Source organism: Tigriopus californicus, chromosome 12, assembly GCF_007210705.1.
Source record: "Tigriopus californicus strain San Diego chromosome 12, Tcal_SD_v2.1, whole genome shotgun sequence".
NCBI classification, from domain to species: Eukaryota; Metazoa; Arthropoda; class Copepoda; order Harpacticoida; family Harpacticidae; genus Tigriopus; species Tigriopus californicus.
In genome coordinates this window covers 738,854-765,772 of record NC_081451.1, presented here as the reverse complement: position 1 = coordinate 765,772, position 26,919 = coordinate 738,854, and the positions used below count along the sequence as shown (strand labels likewise).

Here is a 26,919-nt window from a genome sequence, read left to right as displayed (position 1 = left end):
GGGTTCTGTGCTTGCATTTGAAGAAGGTTTTTGTTCTGGTCTTGGAGGGCGTTAATACGGCTTTCCATCTCTCTCATTTGTTGGATCATTCTTTCTTGTACCTCTTGATGAGCCATAGTGAACAGGAGATGTGGTTGGGTTGGGTGGTAATACAAGGATTGGGGTTGGAATTGCTACGTCTAGCTGTGAGTGTTTTAGTCTAAGGTGTGCATACCTTGGTTGGTCGTTTGCCATTGCGAGATGAAGATTCGTCTTGATCAGTTCCTTTTGATGGGCGTGATTGATTCGGTATCTTACCGACTGTGCCAATTTTGTAATGATTCCGATCTTGAATCCACTTGTCAAGAGAAACCAAATGGCGATACTTGGGAAGTTCCTAGGTATGTGGTGTGCACTAAAACACTGGAACACTGAAGCATTGGCTTCGAAAGAGTAATTTATTCAAGTTAAGGAGGAGTACTGTACACTATGAAGTCTGAATTAGAACTTAAACGTAAGGGGTATGGATTTAGGGTTTAGGAATGATGTCAACCGAGAGATGTTAAAAATTGGATTAATTTCATTAGTGGAGGAGAGGTCCTGGTCCGACCAATAACCAAAGTCAAATGACTTCCAGAAAACATTTGGGGAACATATGAGTTGGCATGATGGACAAAGAAGTGTACGGGAAATATTATCAGAAGCTGTATGAAACCTTTTATTTGAAATCACTCCAACTCCTCCTTTGGAAACTTTCAAAATACTGTCGGGTATTGAAAGTCAATATAAATGAAATTTGAGAGAATAGGGAAAAGTAGCATCACAATTAGCTTCAAAGGTAGATTTTGGCACCTCATGTCACTTCTCGGACAACTTGTTGATAACGCCAATATTTTTGACCCTCTCGAGATTTCAGAAGGACCCTACCGGGAAAGCATTTCAGAATTACCGCCTCCCTATCCCAACACTCAGTTTGCGGGTCCTGATGAACAACAAACATTCCATTTGATAGCACGTGTTCGTTTCTTGTCAACGTCGTGCGGTGGACGGATTCCTTGACAAGACATAATGGTGACGAATGAACTTCAAGACCAAAAACGCGTCTAACTGGTGGAATTTCTTGCACTGAAACATCCGCACTAGGATTCAATCCCTTCTTAGCTACAAGTCAAGAAGAATGGATCAAACCAATCCACCAATGATGACGAAACGAACCAACCAACTGTAGATAATAATGCAAAGTAGCTCGAATCCACAAAGGCAAGGAAAAGGTTGATAGCTCCACTATGAACCAAACTGGCTATCCTCGGGCAAAAGAGCAAGCTCAAACCAAGAGAACAAATGCCGATGACCACCAATTGGGAAATCCGGACAGTATTCCACGATATCCCAATGCAAATTGGTTGCTCATCCACAGAACCTTGGGCAACCGACTGCGCCATGGAGTGATGTCAACCAAGAGATATGAAGACTTGGATGTATTTCAGTAGTGGAGGAGGGGTCTTGGTCCGACCAATAACCAAAGTTGAATGACTTCCAGAAAAGATTTTGGGAACATATGAGTTCTGTACAATTTATAGGGTCACATATGGTGAAACGCCAGGCTAATGCCGCCAACGCACTTTTCTAAAAAGGCCAGTGGTCGGATGTCCATCTTAATGGCCCTTCCGGCTTCGCTGATTGGCCAATTTTGCAAGCTGGATCTCCCACCGTATGTTTATTTGCATATTCTGTTTCTTTGTTGTTCGTTACTGTCAGTTGTCATTGCAAATTCGAGAATGTTATTCTAGGATATTCTCGGGAAATGATTTCCGGAACTTCCAGACACGGTCGTTTCACTACACTAGGTTTGTGTTGTCTCATGTTTTACCAAAGTATCTTCGTACATTTGGATACTCCTTACAGATCTTTGCACAAAGGCGCAGGACGAGGCCTCAAAGATTGATCGGCTTTGCCTCGTGAAGTTGCCAACGGCCCGTTAAGCTAAAGTGCGCCGGTTGTGGCGTATATTGGGAAGCCTCTTAGAAGATATGAATACGGATCGCCCGTCCACTTGTGAGAAGAGCTTCTTGCAGAAAGGGCGAGTCTGTTGCATTGGGACCTGGGCATGGTGTTGCAAATAGGTATCGACTCAACCCGGCACGAGATCACTATGGCTCAACTTTATGACGAACTGGGGGCTGTTGTAGTTGAAGGCGTTGAGGGTCGAACTTATCGGGATTCAAGATGTGCTGGCCGCACCGATTTTGTTCTTAAATAAATGCGCAAGGCCAAAGTAGAGGAGGCATTTGTGAAATCCAGAGTCCCCTCACCTTTGTCTGTGCCAGCTGATTCGAATAAAGTGAAGTGTTTCAAACCAAAAAATCACAGTTTCATAGAGGGAATAGGGGGCAAACGAAAAAAACATATTTGTCTGCAACCATTTGGAGAGATCCTCCTCGAAGTTTTATTTGTAATACACCAATGTTGCATTTAGTAAACAATTGTTCGAGAATGAAAGAGGACAAAAAATAAATGAAAAGTATTTTATTGTTTTGTGAGTAGTTTTGATTCCTCAATCACAACCTTTGCTTAGAGGAACATTTGTTTCCCCTTTTAGGTACCAAGAGCGACATAGGCAATCAAGGTTGTGAATTGCCCAATGTACCGAGCCACATTCATGGGAAACAATACGTTTGGTTTTGAAAGGAGACATTTTCGCCGCCACGTAAAATCGTTCAAATTTTGGATAACGGCTACGCGCCCTCAGCTTGGCCCCCGCCAAGTGAATTGCCTGCTAACAAAAGTGCCAGAAATCTCGAATTCAGGGAAGTGATTAAACTTCAATTACAAGAACTCGACACGAAGGTGCTATCCCAATGGCTTTTGCCAAGCCCTGGTGTGTCCTGCCGCTTCAATTGGTCCATCGTGAGGGTAAATAACCTCGTTTGGTTGTCGATGCCAGTAAGCAAATCAATCCGTATATTGCATGCCGGAAAATTCGCCTTAGCACACTTACAGAAGTGAACACTGGTGTGGCTCGTGACTCATGGTGAAGTAATCTGGTTTCTAAATCGGGATATTACAATATCATGATCAATGAAAAGTTTCGCCAATTATTTGGCATCAAATAGATTGCTTTGGACGGCTCAGTGGCTTACTTTGTCTGGCACGTGTGTTTCCTAGGAATCAATGATATGATGAGGGCCTATACAAAAATAATGAGACCTCTGATGGCTTATTTTCATGATCAAGGAATTAGAGCCGATATTTATATCGACGAATTGCAGTGCACAGCCGATTCTGAAGAAACTTGCGCCCGCCATATGCGTTTCATTCGAGCCACATTGAGACGTGCAGGTTTCGTCGAATCTGTCCAGAAAGCGGTTCCCCCAACCCAGCGTGGTATCTTTTCGGGTTTAATTAATGATACCAAGCTCCTCTGATACTCGTTCCCTGAAGCTAAACTGAGTCTAATCGAAAACCTTCAGGGGCTCCACCTTTCGCCGTACCCGTGACATTGCCTCCTTATACGGGAAATAAGCCTCCTGCCGTTTGGCAACTGGCCCAATTATTCGTTTGTTGACGCGCGATGGACATCATCTTGTTTCAAAAGTGGCCTGCGGTAACGATGGCTGGAATGGTTGGATGGATGTGTTACCATTGCATGACGAATTGCTTTTATTGTTGAAACAGTTGCGGGAAATTGATGGTTTTCCCTTCCCCGGTCAAGACCAAACACTGCCTGTGGATTTTTTGTTAGCTTCTGATGCTTTGAGCGTAGGTTTTGGTGTGATATAAGTTCGATGTGGTATGGGACCCACACATCTATCCTACACCTCATCATGCGAGAAAGAACTCATTTTGAGACGTAAATTCCTCCCAGATGAGGCCTCAATGTCTTCTACCGCTCGAGAACTTAAGTACTTTTTGGCCAGATTCAAAGGATGCAGGATCGGCCATCTCACGGACAGATCAGCTGCTGCGGCCAGTTTGAAACGCGGTTGTCCAATTGAAAGCCCTTAAACTCTCGCTTTTGGCGTGCACTCGGCATGCCTTGATTACAATATTGACTTGAAAGTGCATTTGTGGTCCAGAGAGGATATGCGTTTGATGCAAGCTGATGCCCGCCCTCGTCATTTCGATAATGACGATTGGTCAATTGAGAATTCGGCTTTTCAGCTTTGAGTGCAGAAGTTTGCGGGCAGATTATTTGATATTGATCTCTTTGCTACCGCGAAGAACACAAAATGTGCTAAGTATGCATCCAAATTTGGGGCGGAAAAACATACAGTGGTGGCAGTCAATACTTTTTCCTTCAACTGGAATGCGATCGGATATTTTTATGCCTGTCCGCCACCCCGACTAGTTGTACCGATTCTAACGCAAGTAGCTTCCCAGAGAGCTCATGGAATTCTGATATGCCCTCGGTGGCAAACGTCACATTATTGGCCTTATTTGTTGCCAGACGGCAAACATTTTTGTAATATGGTCACCCATTTCAAGTTATTTCGACCTTTTTGTACTTCGGGGCCAGACACCACTAATACTACGTTTTTGGGTTATACTCATTTCGATTTCCTGATTTTGGAGTTGGATAGCTCAGTTTGCTATCCCCTAAATTCCTGCATGAGACAAGCCAGTTGCATTGTAAATAATTGTTCCATGTGCAAATAAATTTTCATTCATTTCCAGCGTCTGTCTTATCTTTGGATAACACACGTATGGCTTTGAAAACTGCTTCCAATGCTCCGTCAACTTGGAAGCAACATGAATCCCCTGGGAAACGATTTCGCTTGTTTTGCACTGTTCATGATCTTTGCTACTTCCCCACCACTAATCTGATGGGCAATAGATATTTGGCTTGGTTGGCTTTACGTGGTTTAGCTCCTTCTTCCACCAATGTCGTTATGGCAACTATTGGATCTTCCACCAGCTGGGCGGGTGTCAAATATCCAGTGAACCATCCATCCATTTCTTTATCAATGGCTTGACTTCGACGCCTTTATGGTAGAACTTCAATACAAGCCACACCAATGACGAAGTCAGTCTTAAAGAAATGCCTCAAACATCACATTGGACACTCCTTCGTTGAGAAGAACTTCGTGGTGTGGAGGGCAATGTGGTTTGAGATGTAGCCTTCTTCACGCATTCTCGCCTTTCTGATGTTTAGAGGCTGACTCTTAACAAGCTTGTCCTCTTCGACGACAGAGTTCATATATGTTTTGCCTTGATCAAGTGCAAAGAGGACACTCTGCAATTTTACTGGCAACAGGAGGATTTTTGTGTCCTGACTATTTTTGTATTTGTATTTCCCGCGTGTGATTGAGATGGACGTGGCCTTCAAGAAGATGAAGAGCAAAGCCCCCTCAACATCTGGGGTCTCTCCTTTCCAACTTTCACATCTCCGGATCTAAACCCAGCCACTCCTCCAAGATCTATTCAGCCTCGCCCTCCATTCTTCCTTCTTCCCCCCAGCGTGGATGGAGTCAGCCATCATCTTCATCCATAAGCAGGGGCCCAGGGACATTCCAAACAACCATAGGACCATCGCCCTGGAGAACCCCTTCTTGAAGATGATGTCCACCCTACTAGCTGCCCGCTTCTCCGGATTGGCCGAGGATAGGGACCTCCTTCCCCAATTCCAATTCGGTTTCCGGAGAAGTCGCTCAACCACCACGGCAGCTACTCTCCTCTATGAAATTGTGCATTCCAACATCAGCAATAAGAGGAGAGTGTACGGATGCTTTGTGGATTTCTCCAAAGCATTCGACAGGGTGGACTGAACGCGGTTATTCCTCAAACTCCAACTGTGGGGAGTTCCGCGTTCAATCTGTGTCCTACTGTCCAACATCTATGCGGGACTCAGATGCTCCATTCGTTCTGGTGAGGACCTATCCCCCTGCTACTTCACTTCCGTTGGCCTTCCGCAGGGGATCCTCTATCGCCAATTCTTTTCAATCTTTATGTATCGACCTGCCCGAAGCCCTCACCCACCAAGGCCCACCATCAACCATTGTATGGTACAATATCTTCAATATGCAGACGACCTGGTTCTCTTGGCTGATTCAGCCGTGGAATTGCAAAATGCCATCAATGCACTCCACGGGTTATTGCCAAGAGAACGGCCTTCAAGTCAATAATATCAAGACGAAGGCCATGGTTTTCCATAAAGGTCGTCTGCCTCCCACCTCCTTCAATTCACCATAGTCCGATTGAAATCGTCAATAATTTTATTATGTCGGTTTCACATTCTCCACTCAACTCTCCTTTACCAACCATCTTAAATCATCAATAGTAAAAGCCAAGGCCAGGATCGGATACATGTACAATAGACTTCCTATCAAGAATCTCCCCTTCCAATAGTTCTTCAACTCTTCCGGACCTACATCTCTCCAATTTTTCTTTATGGCCTTCACCTTTGGCTTCCCAACTCCGCCCAATCCGCCCTCAAATCCGCCGATGCCACCTACACCAAGTTCCTCAAGCGATACCTCTGCGTGCCCCATTATGCCAAACATGCATGGACACATTTTCTATGTGATACCGAGCCCCTCACCATCGGGCTGGCAAGGTTAGTGTCCAACAGTTTGGGAACCTGACCTTTCCGGAGGTGATGTCCGGACACAAGTTATCATTTCCGTTCAAGGACTTGCTAGCACCTTATTGTCCTTGGCCCGACATCCCTTCGGAGTATTGGCAGTCACGTACCTTTGTCCGGCTCCCGGCCAAATGCCATCAGCGACGGGAGTTGACAAAGGATCTCTTCAATCTGGCCCATCCACTCTACTGCAATAACCAAGATTTTCATCACTTACCTCTACCTACCTGTCTTTGTACTATCTGCAACTCACCTCTTACCTTTTTTCATGTGCATTGAACCAATTCTGGTCATACTCATTGTGATATCACTTTCTAGTCAACTATTTTATTGCTTTTACCTTATTGACATTTTTCTTGTTTTATCAACAAACTTTTGTATAATGTTTATACATCAGATTTTATTTTATAGTTACTTTTACGCCATGACATGACCAAGAGTCGCAATAAAGATTATTATTATTAATACAGCCTGTGCTCGCTCAAAGCCTCCCTTGTACTGGCCAACCGATCTCTTCACGCTCGATATCTTCTCGGATGTGGACATGGTGATGAGTGGTTGAAAGCATACAGTGAAGTCCAGTTCCAACACATGGATGCATCACCAAGTGGGGTGATCCGACCTCCTGGTCGCAGACGGCGGGCCACCACCGGAAACCTTGGACGGACTTACTGGTTCTTAACCGTTGGACACAGTTATTCCGACTGCACCATGTTACGTCGACATGGCAAAGTGGGAGGCTGGAGGCGGAAGGCGGAGCGGAATGAATAACACGAATAAGAACGAAGGGATCTTTATATCTGGTAGCTGCCTCCGAGATGGCAGGTTCCGATAGGAGAGGTTGCATGCATCAAGAAATATAACAGCCGGCAACTTCATGTTTTATCTCTTTTAAAACAGTGTTTGACATTCCATCTAAGCCCGAGGTATTTTTACGTGCCATTTTCTCAATGATTTTACGGACCTCGCCAGAAGAAATTACTTTGAAATAGTATTTCCGTCCATTGGGGAAGATACGAAATACGATATCCGTGATCTCAGGCCATAGAAAGCTGACACCCGACTGAAATAGAGGCAGAAGGATAAGCGCAGACCCAATATATCCACCTTGACCCGTTCAATGTTACTGCTTGGGAACCAGATTTCTCGTGAGAGTGCTAAAATGGAAAGAAACAATCACCTGTCTCTAAAATCCAGTTTAGAAGCAGGTCCCACAATCTTTCATTCAGTCGTCAGGATTAGAGGGCGACCACGAATAAGGGGGACAACTTTAAGTTTATATATCATCAAAACTAAGAATATTACAGCATTGTTTAAACATCAAATTTGATAAACAAACGCAGACGTGAAAAAAGCTTTTAATACACTCTCAATTACCTGCCATGACTCACAAGTCTTCCATTAACTAAGTGGCAAGATGGGGGTGGTGGTGGCGATGTCAGGATCGAGGTCGGCCCAATGAGCCTCATTAACTTGTTTCGGGAGACTGGTACAAGAGAACGTTTTGACCTCTACCTTCCTCTCAAGAATGGGCTCCATGAAAAAGTCCATGACGTTGAAATCTAAAACGCAAGGGTGACAAAAATGTTTCTCGTTAGTTGTGTGCCTTCGAGTCCTTTTGGCTATCTTTAGACCTGCACACCCTCGGGTATGAAGATGAGGGGCGGTTTGAGGCAATTGGATGTAACATCAGTGTTATGTCTTCCTGGTTCTCCCTAGTCCATTCAATTCAATATATATATTTCCTTGCGTTTGCTCAATAAGTCAACTAGTAAGAGAACGGCTCACTGCCATCAAACATGGCACAGTCGATTTGAGCCGACCTACGTGGCGAAAAGACGGGAAGACGCCCTTCAGACGGGAAGAATCGCACACCGGATAGAAGAATAATTTGCTTTCTCGTCATTATCTTTTTTCAGCCGTCATTGTAAATATCTGAAATTTTTGACATTTTGATTTTAGTAAAAGAAACTGTGCCGCCATCACCATTACAAAAATGTGTTCCCTTTATGGAGGAGCAACTAATGCCCTGACGATTTGCTAATACCTATTTTATGCATCCAAATATAGTTGTCTTGGATCATCGCTCCATATGTCTGTATTTCATGGCAATGTCGACCAAGTGTCGAATGACACTTGTCATTCTGCTCTCTCACCTCCTGGATTGTTCAATTCTTTTGCCGCATTTCCACTTCGTCCGCTTCCATCCTTACGCCAAGGTAATGAAACGTTTGCTTCCTTGTGGCGTATCTCACTCAATAGCCATTAAATTTGCAGGTAATAGATTATTGAACCAATTGACGTACTTGTTCAGCTTTATGAGATTAATTATTATCTACACCTAACCTCTTCCTGATCACTATCATTGGATGGTGTTCTGTTCACAATGAGTATATCATCCTGATATGATATGGAAAAGTGAAGTGCAAGATCACGGAATTGTATTCATTGAAATCCCCTAAGAAAATTTATAATAACAACGTCTTGTTGAAACCATGAAATTGATGGACATCCTAACGTGCAGCCTCTTTGGAGATCAGTCATAGTAATGCATGAAAATTAGCTCCTCATCCTCTACTTGGAGATGGACGATGCCACATAGAACCAGGTTGATTGTTTATTGTGGTGTAGCGATGCTCTTGCTCCTATATAACAAGTTTGCTCCCGCTCATTCCAAGTTAACTTGGAATGATATTTACGAAATAAAATCATTCTAACACAAATACTTGACTATGTGCTTTATTGGTGACCCCGACGTTAGTTCTCACGCGTTACGTGATTACATCCTTGCCATCATGGCCGAATCCAAGGATAGTTTGGACCTGGACCCTGTCATTTCGGCTCTACCATCTCAGTCTTCGCACTCTGCAGTCTTGGTCAAACTGCCTCCCTTTTGGACACCGGAACCCAAGGTGTGGTTTGCCCAAGCCGAGGCGCAATTCGTGCTGCAAGGCATAGTGACGGTGGTTGGCGTCTAGTAGGTGATTACCGCCGGCTGAATGATGCTACAATGCCAGATCGATATCCCGTGCCTTACATTCAGGATTTCACCAACAAGTTGGCAGGTTGCACTATTGGATTTGGTACATGGGTATAACCAAATTCCCATGCATCCAGACGATGTGGGGAAAACGGCGGTAACCACCCCATTTGGACTCTTTGAGTTTTTACGAATGCCGTTCGGCTTGAAGAATGCTGCCCAAACCTTTCAACGTCTTATGGATTCAGTGTTGGGCGATTTGCCTTTTGCCTATGTTTATTTGGACGATATTCTTGCGGCCAGTGTGTCCGCCAATATGCATCCCATCCATTTGCGCCAACTTTTCGAGCGTCTCTCGGCTATTGGTTTGGTATTAAATCTAAAAAAATGTCTGTTCGGGCAATGTATACTCGAATTTTTGGGGCATCTCATCTCTGCCACCAGTATCCAGCCTTTGCGCACCAAGATTGAAGCCATCAAGCTTCTCCCCACTCCCCGTACTCCTCAAGTTCGTGAATTTATTGGAATGATCACGTTCTACCACTGTTTTCTTCCCGGCCTGTTGCATGTGATTGCCCCACTCCTTGAGGCCCTCAAGGGTCAGCAGGGCAAGAAAGACCTACCGCTGGCCTGGTCTACAGAGGAAGATCAGGCATTTCTGCAGTACAAGCGCAAGTTGACTGAGGCCACTCTCCTCTCTTTTCCCGTCACTTCGGCTCCCCTCCGCCTGGTCACAGACGCCTTGGATCTAGCGGTGGGCGCGGCGCTTGAACAATCGATTCAAGGTGACTGGAAACCATTGGCCTTCTTTTCTAGAAAACTTCGCGACGCCGAAAAACGATACTCTGCCTACGACTTGGAATTGTTGGCAATTTATCTGTCAATCCGCCATTTTCGACATTTTGTCGAGGGTCAAAACCTGACGATCTTGACCGACCACATACCGTTAGTTTTTGAATTTTCCAAAACTTTGGATCCCTGGAGTAGTCGACAGCTGTGCCAGCTTTTGTTTATTTCTGAATTTACTACCAACATTCAACACATCGCCGGCTCGTCCAATTTAGTGGCAGATGCCCTGTCTCGCATTCATGCTATCTCGTCGGGTATCTTGCCTGAAACAATACAAAACGCTCAACTGGTGGATCCGGAGTTACTGGCTGTGCGTACTTCTTTGACGAGTCCGGCATGGTCAGACGTGACCTTGAGCCCGGGAGTTGTTGTACTCTGCGATGTCTCACGCCAAGTCCCACGCCCGTGGGTCCCCACTGTTCTGGGCCGAAAATTGTTTGACCAATTTCATGCTGCGGCCCATCCTGGTGCCCGAGCAGGACGTTGTTTGATTGCCAAGCATTTTGTGTGGCATGGCCTTAATAGAAACATTACGCTGGGGACCCGGGAGTGCCAGGTATGTCAAAGCTCTAAAGTGACCCGACACACACGTACACCCATCGAACATATCCATGTTCCTTCCAGCCGCTTCCAGGTGCTCCATCTGAACCTTGTCGGACCTTAGAAATCTCCGACGGGGCTCGTTACATCCTGACGGTGGTGGATCGATTTTCCAGATGGCCAGAGGCATTCCCTTTAGGCAATGTGAGTGCTGAGTCATGTGCCAAAGTGTTGTTGGATGGTTGGGTGTCAAGGTTCGGCATCCCAGACACCATCGTTTCGGACCGGGGTGCTCAGTTCACCTCCCACTTATGGGGCAAACTTTCAAAACTCCTGGGTTTCGAGCTTTCCCACACAACGGCGCATCACCTACAGTCCAATGTTATGGTCAAACGGTTACACCGACGACTAAAAGAGGCTTTAAGAGCTCGAGGTGCGGCTGTCATTGGCAAGCTCAGCTGCCATTGGTTTTGTTGGGCCTCCGAACCATACCAAAGGACGATTCGGGTCTTTCACCAGCGGTGTTGGTGTATGGGTGCTGCTTGAGAGTTCCGGGTGTTCTATGTGATACCACCCACAATACATCGTAGCAATCCCACGTCCTTAAAGAGTTGCAGGAGTAGGTTCAATCATTCATGCCGGCCCCCACAAGGTTTCATGGACAAATCCGTGGCTATGTACCTCCTTCCCTTTGTTCATGTTCCCACGTCTGGCTCCTGGTGGATCGAATGCAAAGCTTGCTAGTCCCTGCTTATGAGGGGCCTTTCAAGGTTTCGGATGGTTGTGACAAGACTTATGTGATACTTCAACACGGCGTCCAAAAAACTGTGAGTCTGGACCGATTGAAACCCACTGTCTTGGGTGACGAGCCCGTGGAAATTTGGTCAGGACGTGTGGTGAAACCGGTGTTTTGTTATGAGGCCCCGGGGTAAAGACAGGTATGGCCCGTTCTTGGCAGGGTGGTGGTGTAGCGATGCTCTTGCTCCTACATAACAAGTTTGCTCTCGCTCATTCCAAGTTAACTTCGCATGATATTTACGAAATAAAATCATTCTGACACAAATATTTGACTACGTGCCTTAGTGGTAACCTCTCCAACACCACATAATGGCTGTGAGCTTTGCTAGAATGGGTGTGGATAAGTTAAAATAAAGGTAAGCGTGAGAGGAGGAGGTACTTGTACGTCTTCAATTCCTTAAAAGAATTAGCTCCCTCACGAATGACTAGAGTTGAGCTTGGAGTGAAATGCTTTCAAGGCAGTCTCTGCTCATACACTTTGTGTAACTTCATTCCACCTTGGAATGGCCCAAATTTGGAAAAAGTATGCCTCGCAGCACAGTACACAACTGGGGTCCAACAATGTTAAGCCAACTACGATCTTGTTTCACAATGATTTTATCCTTCATGTAATAAAATGCTCCTTCTTCCTCATTTCGCACCAACACTTTGACATGACCCTTGAGTAATTTGAAAGTCCAAAACTTTTCACTCTTCACTTGGTTAGATTTTAAAGATTCACTGCAAACTTTCAAAAGGCGCTCAATATATCCAAGCCCATTTGTTCCAGGTATTCTCAATTCGAATCGGTTTTACGCCGCTTTACAAAGAATGACATATTTTCTGAACGTCTGAATCTAGGTTGGTGTAGCATCTGGCAGTTCTGCTCATTGGATATATGCTCGTGTACAACTCATGTATTCTGCTGTCGAAATACATTCCGTTCTTGGCGTTCCACTGAAAGACTTCCCCTCATCCTTTGTTCTTCTTCCAGTAGCCTTACACAAACACAACATGGCGCAGCAATAGTTTCCGTACCACGCCCCTAGCTATTCACACTTCTGCCCTGCAACCCGCCGACGTCACGATTCGTGAAAATGGTCCTCAAGGAGTAAATCGCCAACCGCAAGGCGCAGATTTCGAAGAGGGTTGCAACTCGTCCGCGACCTCAACAAACCAGAGGCCGACGTGGACAGGTTATGGAGTCTTCTTGCGGACGCTGAAATAAAAATGGACAAGATGATGTATTTATACAACGATGTCGCATTCTAACAAGTAATCGGAGCAGCCAAGGTGGACAAGGACAAGGCCAAGGTCCCTAACAAATGGGCGGAAAAAATCAGCAAGGAACTACTAATGTCCCACACCATTCCGAACCATGATCCCCAATTGCCCCAGTGTCGTTGGTGCCTTCATGGGCGCAGTTCAAGCCTGTTTTGGACTTTAAACCCCCCATGTTATCACCCGAGTCCGAACCTTTTGAGATAAGAGTGTGGCTGGAAAAAATTCAAGCCCATTATAAGGCCTCGCACATCGAAGTTTTGGACATGGATGGACAAAAAGCAATGTTGAAGAACTTCCTCCACAGTGACCTATGGGCTGCTATCAACATTGACATTGATGATGCCGCGTCACTTGAGGCATGTTATCTTGTCATTATAAACCGCTATTCACACGCCAGTTAGCTTTGTTCAAAATAAGGAAGGATGGCCGTACCTTCATTGATACAATGGCCAATCTCCGACGTCAAGCTCGAGAAGCGGAGCTGTCCTTGATTAGTGCAGCCCAAATGATCGTCTTTCTGGCATTGGCTGGCTGCCGCAACCACCCTCCTCCAATCGCGAAGGTGCGGGAGATGAAGGATCCCGATTTGAATGACCTCGCGAGCAAGGTGGCACTCCACAAGGGAATGTTGAAGGACATTGGTAACCCATCCCCGGTGGGTACTTTGATGAAGGTGGAGGCCATCCCATCCGCGGATGCCATTTTGGCCACAATTGCGGCCAATTGCAAAGGATGTGGCCAACCTCACGCCAGGGAGTACTGCCCATTTTGGGACAAACCATGTCGTGCATGCGGCAAGGCGGGCCACATCAAGAGTCTGTGCCGCCAGCGTAGCCCCTCGGTCAGCCCGAGTCCATCACTGGGACGACCTTGAGAGCGGGGCCGCCAAGGATCGCCCGGTGTCCGTTATAATGCCGAGTCAAGTCGATCTCCGTCAATCACTTGATTGAACACGGTCCAATTGAGATCTACGGGCGAAGTGACTCTCATCAGTATTATGTGTAAAGACAAACGGGGGAAATTTATCATTAAAGGTTTACCTGACTCTGGTGCAGCTAGGACCCCAGTGCCGATGTCTGTATGCCCGGAGGGCACAACCCTGGCGTCATCTTGCACGTTGCTGTTTGTGGCAAACGGGACGCCGCTAAAGAATATGGGTAAATTCAAATTCATCGGCAATGCTGAAGGCGGCCCACAAGCTTTGGTGTCCGCAATTGTGTCTCCTGATGTCGGAAATNATCATTAAAGGTTTACCTGACTCTGGTGCAGCTAGGACCGCAGTGTCGATGTCTATATGCCCGGAGGTCACAACCCTGGCGTCATCTCGCACGTTGCTGTTTGCGGCAAACGGGACGCCGCTAAAGAATATGGGTAAATTCAAATTCATCGACAATGCTGAAGGAGGCCCACAAGCTATGGTGTCCGCAATTGTGTCTCCTGATGTCGGAAATTACGCACTCTTTGGCAAGAAGGATCTTCAAGCCTTTGATATCTTACCTGGTGATTTCCCTGCCGTGCATCGGTGTCGGACTGAAGTGAACAACACAGCCACCATTGTAGGCTTACTGACCAAGACCACTGGAAAACACGAGTTCCCCATCAAGCCAGAAAGGATCTTCGAATTGTTCACAGAGCAGCATGAGGACATGGAGCAGACCATAAGACGGCTCAAAACCAATGGCATCCAAGAGCACATCATCAGGGATTTTTTTACTCAATCTGTTGACGTTATGGTTTCATCCCTTGGAGATGCTGCTGGGTCCATGACTGATGGCCTGATGAAAATTGAGCTTGTTACTAATAAAGACTTTAACCCATACCATGTGACAAGTGCTCAATCGGTGCCCATCCATCCATCCATTATGAGAAACCAGCCAATGACCTCTGCCAAGAACTTATTAAGGCCTGTATGATAAATAGATGCACTCAGAATACCACTTGGTGCGCCCCTGCACATTTTGTGCCGAAACCTGGTGGGAAGGTTAGATCAGTTGTTGGCTACCAAAAGCTGAACCAGGCCATGAGAAGACCAGTGCATCCGCTCTCGTCCGTGACCAATCTAATGCGTCAAATTTTACCTGAGAGTCAGTGGTTTGCTAAGTTGGATGCCGTCTATGGATTTTTTGGTTTGCCGTGCAAAAATGCAATTATTACCTACAAGGCATGCCGAGGTTTGAGGTCATCACTGATCTTCAAACGTTACTTGGCATTTTCGAAAAATTATTGGCAGCCTGGAATAATGCACAATTACAGAGGCTACGGGAAAATTTTGATCAATACGCAATAATATGGTTGGCAGGGAAGAATCGCCTGATAGCTGATGCCCTAAACCGCTTGCTCATGTGTCCCCTCCTGATCCCTCTCTCGACGAGACCCTTTGTGCCGCCATTGGTGGAGTTGATCCCGCATTCCAGACCATCCTCTCAAATATTGTCAAAGAGTACATCCGTCTATTTGAATATATCTCCCGGGGCCATCCATTCCAAGATCTCTGTCAACATATGGAGGGATCACACAAGAGGCCAGAATTGGCAAAGGAAGCAACGAGGGCCTTATCCTGGTTGGTGAACGCGTGGTTGTTCAACGGCAAGCACAGCACGCGATCCTGGAGTTACTTCATCTATAACATTCAGGCATCACCAAAACTCTTGTGCTGGCTAAGCAGCTCTATTATTGGCCGGGAATGAGTAATGAGATCCAGCTATGGATCAAGAGATGCAAAAAGTGTGTCAAGAACTTGCCCTCTCAAACCCTTGAGCCCATTTTATTGGGCATTAATATGGTGACTTACCCTATGGAAGCAGTGTCTGTTGACATGTTTGAATTGAAAGGGAAACACTTCTTACTGATGGTGGACCAATTTAGCGGCTTCCCATTCGTGCCAAGAATGGGAGTCACCAAACGGACGCCGTATGGGACAAACTGAAGCATTGGTTCCACGGCTTTGGGCTCCCACGTCGTTTGAAATCGGACGGGGGCCCTCAGTTTCGGGATCAGTTCGCCTAATTGTGCTCCAGCCTCAACATCACATTTGAGACGAGCTCACCATACAATCCATGCAGCAAAGGGCTAGCTGAAGCGGTTGTCAAGTCCATGAAATTGTTGCTCCGGAAATACAATGGAACTGATGGCGACGAATTTCGTGGGGCGTTCCTTGAATGGCGTGCCACCCCGCGACCGGATGGTTATGATCCCGCATTGGGATTCATTGGCCGACACCTTCGGACCCGCCTGCCAGCAACCAGGTCGCTGGGCTTCCAATTAGACCAAACGGCGACCTTCAGAGCAGCCAGACAGGCCACGGACGACCGCCGGGTGCACAATGCCGGAGGGATGCTTCTACCCAAGCTGAGCCTGGACGACCTAGTCCACATCCAACACCCTGTTGCTAAGCGGTGGTCTTTTGGGGCGGGGAAGATTGTCCACAGATCAGAGTCTGGTTGATGTTATGTAGTCGAAACTGACGCCGGACGTTTTAGCCAAGGATGGGTATTGTTGGAGCATTGAAGGAGGGCAAAACCTAGGCCATTCAAATTGGAGGCATCAGTGAGTAGTGTGGTTTCGGCGTTTGGATCAAACATTGCCAAAATAGGCTTGGCCTGCTGCCGTCGAAACAGATGATGAAAAGCTGCCAAGCTGATTCACCGGACAAAGAAAGATTCCCAAATCAGTGATATTCGTGGGGATGGGCAAGTTGTTCCGTCCCCAATCGAGTACATCATCCTAATATGATATGGATAAATGATGTACAGGAGGAATGATTGCTCCCGGAACGGTTTTTATCAAAATGTGTAAGAAATGTATATTATGAGCTTTTGAAAATCCCAATGGCATGGGATTGCCCATCGTGTAGCCAGTTTGTCGGTCAGGTGTCGACCAAATGCCCCCCTAATGCTCGTAAAAACGTCGTGATCCATCACAAGTAGCTCCTCCAGCCCTTGATCATAGATGTACAATCTCACCAGAACCGGTTGTATTAAAGAGCTTTGTAATTCAGGGTGAATCAATCTCTACGTCGTTCCTATCACCAAAGAAAAGCTCCAGTACCCAAGGGGCTGGTCAGCCCAGTTACAACCATGGGTGAGGAATGTCGGATACATGTTTGAAGGGAGGAGAAACAGGAAATCCTCGTTTACCAAAAACGATATTCTCGTGAGCATTGTGAGAGGGGGAAGAGAATCGAAATAAGCAATCTCACCCTCATAGATCGAACAATGATGAAAAAATGTTGGCACCCTGACAGAAAATGACGACCAATCCTCCCTGAATGTTCCGTTGGGACGTAGTTTCGGCCCAATGTCAACCCTTTGCCGTTCAGACACAGTGGTGGTCAGATGTGGACCACATTTACAGAAGAGGCAGACATAGACATTATCCATTGTCGGCAATCCGAGAAGCCCCTTGAGGGCCAATGTGGCTAGCCTGACGAAAGGAGGTCAACCCTGGACATTGGTATGTGAAAATCCCTGTTGCGGTCAGATGTCATTCAGGTGCAACAGTTCTGCAGACGAAACCGTCGCCGTCCACCAGGGCCCTTGAATAACCCGTTTAGCCTCCATGTGGAGGAGGCAGAAACCAACATTGTACAGGAAAGTGAATCAACAGACAGTCAAAATTTTGCGCTTGAGGAGAGCAGAGTCACATTTTGGTTCTCAAGGAGAGAAGTCTGTTTTGAACCTCTCCGAGAAGTGACCATTGAACATTGAAATTGAAAGCAACTCCCATCTTGAAGTTCTTGCTGGTATTTGAATCGACCCATTTTGAATAAGGACAGTGAAAGTCATCGCTTGGAGTCGGGACCCAGGAAGCCGTGCAGAGTCAAGAGGACCTGGGGAAGTGCATAGCATACATCAGTGAGCCAGCATAGACGAGTTGAAAAGTCTCTGGAGCTGAGTACAAGTGCAACTTCTGAGTTATACTACGTCAATTCGATTCTGGACCTTCAATCCCATCGAACCGACGTCATTGCCGTGAATATCCGTTGGACAAGAATCACCCTCATCAAAAAGTAGGATCAAACCATTTTCTGTCCATGTATGTTTTCCCTCTTCCATGGCCAAGCAATTAACCCCTCTTTCATTACCCGAGCAAGACAGCTGATTGGTAGAGTGTCATGTTCGTGTTTGTGATGAATAAAGTAGATGGAACTATACAGTTTGCCTTGAAGAGTAGCCTAGATTTCCCAGACGACCGATATTGTGCTTGCAACGTAGGGAGTAGAGGTAGCAAGTGATTTGTATGCAACTGTATCTAAAGTTCATCACTCTTGTAGCAGAAATCAGTAGTTAGACTCAAGAGTAGAGGTCGACTTTGATAGACGCATTTAGACTAGGATAGTGACCACATTTTGCAGGATAGTTAGCCTTGAAGATTGGCCCAGGTATGCCAGACAATCGAGATTGATCTGGGACCAATGGGGAGTAGAGGTAGCTAACGATTTGTATCCTTAGTCAATTGATGATTGTTTGAGGCCCTGATAAAGGAAGCTCGAACTATTGATTGTATGCCCTGATTAGGGTTATAACCGGAGGCCTTAAGATAGGTCTAAGAAATTTAAGCCTTGTAACTAGGTGCTCTCCAATCTTTGAGAGCTATCAAGGTATTTTTTTACTTAGTGCTTAGTGGTCAGGAGTTCCATGCTTCCGTTCACCACGGGAATTCAATAAGTCAGGACCTTTCACCCCTGGCTGGTGGACGGAACATAGAATCTCTTTTTGGTGCCGCGACCTGGAGTTTTGATTCCCGTGATTTTTATACCTTGACCTATACCTTGATCTACCTTGTCAAATGCCTTGGCAAAGTAGAGATTAACTACATCAACTGATTCATGGCTCTCTAGTCCCTCAATAACTTGCTCATATATGTTCAATCAGTTGGGTAACCGTGCTAAAATGTGCTCGGAACCCATGCTGGCTAGGAGGAAAGACTTCATGAATATCAAGAAATTCAACAAGTTTGAACTTCATGATCTTCTCAAACACCTTCGCAATATTCGACGTGAGAGAAAACGGCCCATAGTTACTGGGGAGCGACTAATCTCCCCCTTTAAGAGTTGGAACAACATGAGCTACCTTCAGAGAAGAGGGGAACTTGCCCTGGTCCAAGATGCAACGCATCAAGTACGAGAAGACAGGAGCGAGAACCAGTGAGCATCTCATCAGAGACGGAGATGTCTCGCCAACAGGACCAGGAGAGCTCGAAAGCCTCAAGTCCCTGATGACCTCTAAAGCATCTTGATCTGTGAATACAAGATCATCTAAACGCTCAACTTGACGAGCCTTTTCAATCTCAACAGACTCATCTTCAGAGCAATGTGCTGTTGCTTCTGAACTCAGGGGGGTTGAAAACACACTGGAGAACTGATCTCCAAACATGTTAGCCATAGTCACTACTTTGCTTATGGCTTCCCCATCTACCTCAAAAGGCCAAACAGAGTGTTTCGTTTTTCTCTTAGAGTTCGCATAAGAGAAAAATGCCTTTGGATTCAACCTGACCTCCTGAACCACCTTCCTCTCAGTTTGTAAGTGGTCATATTCAATGGAGGCCTTAATCTTGTCTCTGAATCCCTGAACAACGTCCAACTTTTTTTGGAGACTACCCACAATCACTGGATTCGAAGTGCTCTTCAGCCTTTTTGCTAGCTTGTAACTCTTTTTGAACAAGGTTTTCCTATATTTTGGAATTTTTGTCCGTGTCCCACCTTTCGGAACACATCCAGAGATTGCTAGACTGGAGCAAACTTCCTTAAAAACTGAAACTAATTTATCAATGGCTGCATCTACTGACGATTCCTGTTTCAGAATTGAAATCAAGTCAAGTTCTTCTAATCTTTCCATAATCAACGGCCAATGTTCATCTTTGAACTTGAACTTAGCCAACCCGACCTTTTTGGCTGGGCTTACTCTAGAGCACGCCGGCTTTTGAAGAATGGTCGACCCTATCTCAAGAACGTGATGATCTGACAGATTACTAGGTGACACATGGACATACTGGATCAGATCAGGGTCATTGGAAAAGACCAAGTCAAGAACGCTATTCTCTCTTGTGGCTACGCCAACATGCTGGGAGAAATTGCGCAAGATCGCGAATTCTTCCAGCTTTTCGAACGGCTGAGATGTCGATTTTGAAATGGAAATATACCCATCAAGACCAGCCTCCCACTCTACAACGCCAACCGGAAAATTAAAACCCCTCCAAAGATTAGGTTTAGGAATACGGTCAGCTTTAAAACTACGAAACTGAGCTATCCTATTTCTTTGCGTCCCTTCTACGTGGACAGACGTACACTGTACATTAAAGCAAGTCTGAAGTCTCATGGGCTGACGGCACATGTACGGGTGAAAAAAAGGACAATCTACCTTTGTACATAGTTTCTTCCTATTGTACTTCTCAAGGCCGAACTTGAGAAGATTTTGACACCATTTAGGGTGGTCAAACTGACAGCCTTTTCCTACTTCATGACAAGGCTGCCTCCGGTAAACAGGACAGACTATTTTCTCCAAAACTATCTTATCCTGCTCTACTATAAGTGGAAACACCGCTTCAACCTCTTCAATGGTCAAATCAGTGCGATTCTTTGCCATAGTTTGATCCATAGTGATTGTGACCATTAACAAACTCAATTGGCGGAGTTCACTTCCATCCACCGCAGCAATCTTGTTATTGATTGGGGCCATGAGGACTAAGGGTAGTTGGGAAGAATTGGATATTTCGGATCCCATCACAGATATTTCCACTCCAGTGTCTGAGATAGCCTCAATTGTAAATCCTGGTTGATCATTGATAGTAACAGAGACGGGCAAGAGTGAACGGAAATTGCAAATAGAACATACGTCAATAGGAGTGATTTGGACTGAGAACTTCTGCAAACAGATGGAAAATGGCCTTGCCTCCCGCAAGATGTGCATTCAGCGTCCCTGGCAGGACATTCTGTCTTGGAATGTCTGGGGCCTCCACAAGCATAACACGAGGCCCCAAATCGTTTCTTTGATTTGTTTCCAGCAAATTTGGAAAATTGTGGAGGAGCGTGTTACATGTTACCACACTTACGATTGGAGTAACTTGACGTTTTATTCCCTTGAAGTGCAAGGTTATGATGGCCCATGAACGATGAAGACGGCGATCCCATTTGCTTGGCTCCATGCCCAGAGGTTTCCATTGACAAAATACAGCGCCTTGCATCCTCGAAAGTCTTCGGGTTTTCCTCAAGAAGCTTGGCGAGGTCTCTTTCATTCATCATCGCTTGAATGAGAATTCCGACGTGAAGTTGATCCTCAGAGATATTCGAGGTATCCGCATATTCACCCAATTCTCTTATGTCCTTGTTGAGGTTGGAATAATCTAGTCCATCCTTCTGTCGGATCGACAAGAAGTCTTTCATATCAGCGTGTCTATTCCGGAGGCTGCAAAGATGGGTGATGATTGATTGAATGACTTCGTCTGTGGATAGTCCTATATCCGCTCTAATACCAATTGAATGCTCAATAATCCGAAAAAATCCAGGCGAGCAACACTGCCAAAATACTAATACTTGGGTAGATTGGGAGGAATTGGGAGGGAGGATTGACAGAGAGGTTTGGCAAACCATGACCAGTTTGGTTTTGGCCATCGCCGGATCCAGGTATGGTTGATGGGGATTGAATTGGTTCTTGAGACTTGTCGAAATCATGTCTGAATCCGATCACCTTGGTTTGAAAGGTTAAGAATTGGCCCTCCTGGTCTCCAAGGTCCAAGCATCCGAATCCCTTTCATCCTCCATTGGATCGGACATAACATCTTCCTCTGCCTGGGTGTATTTGGCAATTGCACAATCCCATTTCCTTAAGATTAACTCCAGATGGGTAAGATCGTCCCCTCTTTTATAAAGAGTGAACAAACCCATTGCCTTAGATTTATGTCGGGTGACTGTACCTTTGAAGGCACGTCAGGATCGGATCAGTTTACTGATATCCTTGCGGGGGGGGAGGGGGGGGATCGAATAATTCCTCCATCAGCATTGTTTATTGTTTATTGTGGATACCACTCAAATCACCATGGGTGAGTATAAAGAGTATTGGTTATTATCAATATTGTAAAAAATGTATAAAAGTATAAATGATACAAGAAAATGCACGGAGCCTCGATGCAATCGTGAAGGAAAGGAGGAGCTATCCTCATCCAAGTGGTCCAATCTTGTCTCACAGACCGGCGGTTGGAAATCCACAAAGATGGGCGTTCATCAGTTCTGCTGCGCCGTGGAATGTTCTGACGTATGGTTTAAATAATGAGGTGGTTCCATTTCATCATGACTGGTTTATACAGAGGTTCTGCAGAGTGCCAATCGTATCGGGAAATCAGATTATCGTACGAAAATTTGGATCAGGTGTAGGCATCGATATTGTGACTATGGTAGAGTCGAGTCGAAATGAAGATATGTTAACCCAGTTCTTGAACTGAACGGACGTCTTTTGTTACTCCTCTCGATCTCATTGGTATCTCCTAGCATGGATTCTAGGCTTTTCGAACGACTGAGATGTCGATTTCAAAATGGGAATACACCCATCGGGACTAGCCTCCCACTCTACAACGCTTGCCGGAAAATTAAAGTCCCCTACAAAGAAAACCTTCGAGCAAACTGCCTTATCCAATTCATTTCCAGTGAATTTGAGAGCTGACATAAAAGAGCTTACTGAACGAGAAGGGGGTCTATACATTGTTACAATAGACAAATCAAGACCTTGAAGATGACAAATGGCTAAATGGGTTAAGGAAGGGGGGTGGGGTGGGATTAGGTTTAGGAATAGGGTCAGCTCTAAAACTACGAAAGTGAGCTATCCTATTTCTCGGCTTTCCTTGCGTCCCTTCTACATGGACGGAGATACACCGTACATTAAAGCACGTCTTAAGGGGAGACCTAGGATTGAACCTATGAACCCAAGCATAGCTTGGTAGCGCGTTAACAAACTGCGCTACGACCATCTCCCTCACACCCACACACACAAACACCACGAACACTACACGTGCAGGTTTTAAAGTAATTACGTCTTACCAAAGAGTCGTGAAAAGCCAAACCTAATTGAGTGAAAGAATTGCAATTCCCATTCATTCACCCACACACAAACACCACGAACACTACAGGTGCACAGCAACCAAGGCGCAACAGAGGAAGTCACACCTTGGTTCGAAATTCCTGGGAATTGGCTTGACTAGATGATGGAAACCAGAAACTGGCCGGAAAGCAGGTAAAAGTTGGACTCTACTTTTGCCGGAAGTCGTTTTTCAATAACAAAATTAATGATAGATGGAGATACGCACTTTCTCATTCAAAAAGAAAGCGCAAAAACACGAATCCCTGAAATGATCCCTCGTAACGGCATTCATTCATCCCCAACAGGAAGACAATAATTTTCACATTCGTCAATTAATACGTTACCCGATATGTTTTTGTTCCGTGCAATTGGGCAGACCAACCTGGCTGTTTGGGAAGGAATAGTTCAATCCAGGTGTTCGAAGTCCATCAAAGGATATCAAAGAGCCTGAAAAGGGCGATTTGATGGTGATCCTCGTCAACTATTTTGTGGTACACACCATCAAATTGTTTGAACCGCACAGTTGAGCACCAGAGGGGAGAGAAGAGTTGAAGGCATCATTTCAACAAGGAACATCAATGTCGAATTGGAGCCACTTTTCCACATGGAACATCATTGTTGGGTGGAAGCCACTTTTCCACATGGAACATCATTGTTGGGAAGAAGCCACTTTTCCACAAGGAACATCATTGTCGCATTGGAGCCACTTTTCCACAAGGAACATCATTGTTGGGTAGGAGCCTCGTTTCCACAAGGAACATCATTGTTGGGTAGGAGCCTCGTTTCCACAAGGAACATCATTGTCGCATTGGAGCCACTTTTCCACAAGGAACATCATTGTTGGGTAGGAGCCAATTTTACACAAGGAACATCATTGTCGCATTAGAGCCACTTTTCCACAAGGAACATCATTGTTGGGTAGGAGCCAATTTTCCACAAGGAACATCATTGTTGCATTGGAGCAACTTTTCCTCAAGGAACATCATTGTTGGGTGGGGCCACTATTGGAACGGATTCCAGATGGGACCTCAAACCCAAGAAGAGTTATCTCCACAATAGTTGCTGTCCTCCAGAGTCGTCCAAGACTTTACTTGGAGATCTTTGATGGAGTCAGAATGGCCTCTGCTGATGAACCTCCAGCAGGATCATGATGGAGTACTTCGAAAGTATTGGCCAGTAGCCCAACACTCGGAGAAAATGGATTAAGAAATAGACAATTGATACTACCTGAATGAATTGTAGGTAAGGAATGTCACGGTTGCCATCTATTGCTCGAATCAAGTTCAACGAGACCAAGACACGAGAGTTAGTGAAACTAAAGACTAGCTAAGAAAATGAATAGACTTGACTTGGAGAGAGTAAGTGGTAGACTGCTGTGTATTCAGGAGGAGCATTTTATGTACAGAGAAGAGGATGGTTGCGCTTAGTGAGCCCATCCCATGTCTGTTGCAACTTGTCGTGACTTTCAGAGTCCTTTTTGTTGCATCATGCTTTTACATGGCTTTCTAATGACGATATTTTAGTTCGTTTACAAGTCTACCAATCGTTGGTTCCCGAAGAAACCTTAGTAGACTCGGTAGGTCCATGGGGATGTTAAAACCTGTGGTGTGGAGTGCCCTTTGCCTCTGCGAAGAGAGCGCTGGACACACCGCGACAATATGATGAGATTCTTCATTTGCCGCCTTGCAAAACCTACAGAGTTCGGTTGATGTTCTACCTGTCTTATACTGGTGATAATTCAGGTAGCTGTGGCTGCTAATGGCTTGAATTAATTTACTTAAAATAGCTTGATCGAGTTTTAAGAAATCTTTCGAATATTTGTTATCTACATTTTCAAACCAAAGCCTAGTTTGGCGGAAAAGCAGTTTGTTAAGTGTTTTGTCTGGTTTCAACCAGAGTTCTTGCCACTTGTCCATGAGAATGTCCCAGAAGGCAATGGCATGAACAGTAGTGAGGCGTGATAGTTGTTTGTAAGGTCCTTCTGTAGTGCCCAGCTTAGCTAGAGGATCTACTTTTTCATTCAAGTCATGTCCCACATGGGCCTTAATCCAGTGGAGCCTGACCATATTGTTGGCACCTAATGAGTTCAGAGTGTTGATGCACTCCTCAAATACTTTGGATATTGAGCTAATTTTACCGATGGCCTTGATTGCAGCCTGACTGTCAATGTCATTCGACACTTGGTCGACATGGCCATGAAATACAGACATATGGAGCGATGATCCAAGAAAACTATATTTGGATGCATAAAATAGGTATTAGCAAATCGTCAGGGCATTAGTTGCTCCTCAATATAGGGAACATATTTTTGTAATGGTGATGGCGGCACAGTTTCTTTTACTAAAATCAAAATGTCAAAAATTTCAGATATTTACAATGACGGCTGAAAAGAGATAATGACGAGAAAGCAAATTGTTCTTCTATCCGGTGGGTGATTCTTCCCGTCTGATGGGCGTCTTCCGTCTTTTCGCCACGTAGGTCGGCTCAAACCGACTGTGCCATGTTTCATGGCAGTGAGCCGGTCTCTTACTAGTTGACTTATTGAGCAAACGCAAGGAAATATATATGTTGAATTGGATGGACTAGGGAGAACCAGGAGGACATAACACTGATGTTACATCCAATTGCCTCAAACCGCCCCTCATCTTCATACCCAAGGGTGTGCAGGTCTAAAGATAGCCAAAAGGACTCGAAGGCACACAGGAAACATTTTTGTCACCCCTTCTCTTTAGATTTCAGCGTCATGGACTTTTCCATGGAGCCCATTCTTGAAAGGAAGGTCGAGGTCAAAACGTTCTCTTGTACCAGTCTCCCGAAACAAGTTAATGAGGCTCATTGGGCCGACCTCGATCCTGACATCACCACCACCACCCCCATCTTGCCACTTAGTTAATGGAAGACTTGAAGCTGTTGTGAGTCATGGCACTTATCATTCTGCTCTCTCACCTCCTGGATTTTTCTATTCTTTCGCCGCATTTCCGCTTCTTCCGCTTCCATCCTTACTCCAAGGTAGTGAAACGTTTGCTTCCTTGTGGCGTATCTCACTCAATAGCCATTAAATTTGCAGGTAATAGATTATTGAACCAATTGACGTACTTGTTCAGCTTTATAAGATTAATTATTATCTACATCTAACCTCTTTCTGATCACTATCATTGGATGGTGTTCTGTTCACAATGAGTATATCATCCTGATATGATATGGAAAAGAGAAGTGCAAGATCACGGAATTGTGTTCATTGAAATGCCCTAAGAAGATTTATAATAACAACGTCTTGTTGAAACCATGAAATTGATGGACATCCCAACGTGCAGCCTCTTTGGCGATCAGTCATAGTAATGCATGAAAATTAGCTCCTCATCCTCTACCTGGAGATGGACGATGCCACATAGAACCAGGTTGATTGTTTATTGCGGTGTAGCGATGCTCTTGCTCCTATATAACAAGTTTGCTCCCGCTCATTCCAAGTTAACTTGGAATGATATTTACGAAATAAAATCATTCTAACACAAATACTTGACTATGTGCTTTATTGGTGACCCCGACGTTAGTTCTCACGCGTTACGTGATTACATCCTTGCCATCATGGCCGAATCCAAGGATAGTTTGGACATGGACGCTGTCATTTCAGCTCTACCATCTCAGTCTTCGCACTCTGCAGTCTCGGTCAAACTGCCTCCCTTCTGGGCAGCGCAACCCAAGGTGTGGTTTGCCCAAGCCGAGGCGCAATTCGTGCTGCGAGGCATAGTGACGGTGGTTGGCGTCTAGTAGGTGATTACCGCCGGCTGAATGATGCTACAATGCCAGATCGATATCCCGTGCGTTACATTCAGGATTTTACCAACAAGTTGGCAGGTAGCACT

The 26,919-nt window shown here is 45.4% G+C and overlaps 1 long non-coding RNA gene across 1 annotated transcript; it reads left to right on the top strand.

The window, feature by feature from the left end:
• The first annotated feature begins 8,748 nt into the window (after positions 1–8,748).
• LOC131892289 (uncharacterized) lies at positions 8,749–26,549 on the top strand. Its single transcript, XR_009374544.1, has 3 exons — positions 8,749–8,836; positions 25,424–25,723; positions 25,789–26,549. It is a non-coding gene; the product is annotated as an uncharacterized LOC131892289 (long non-coding RNA).
• Positions 26,550–26,919: the final 370 nt, after the last annotated feature.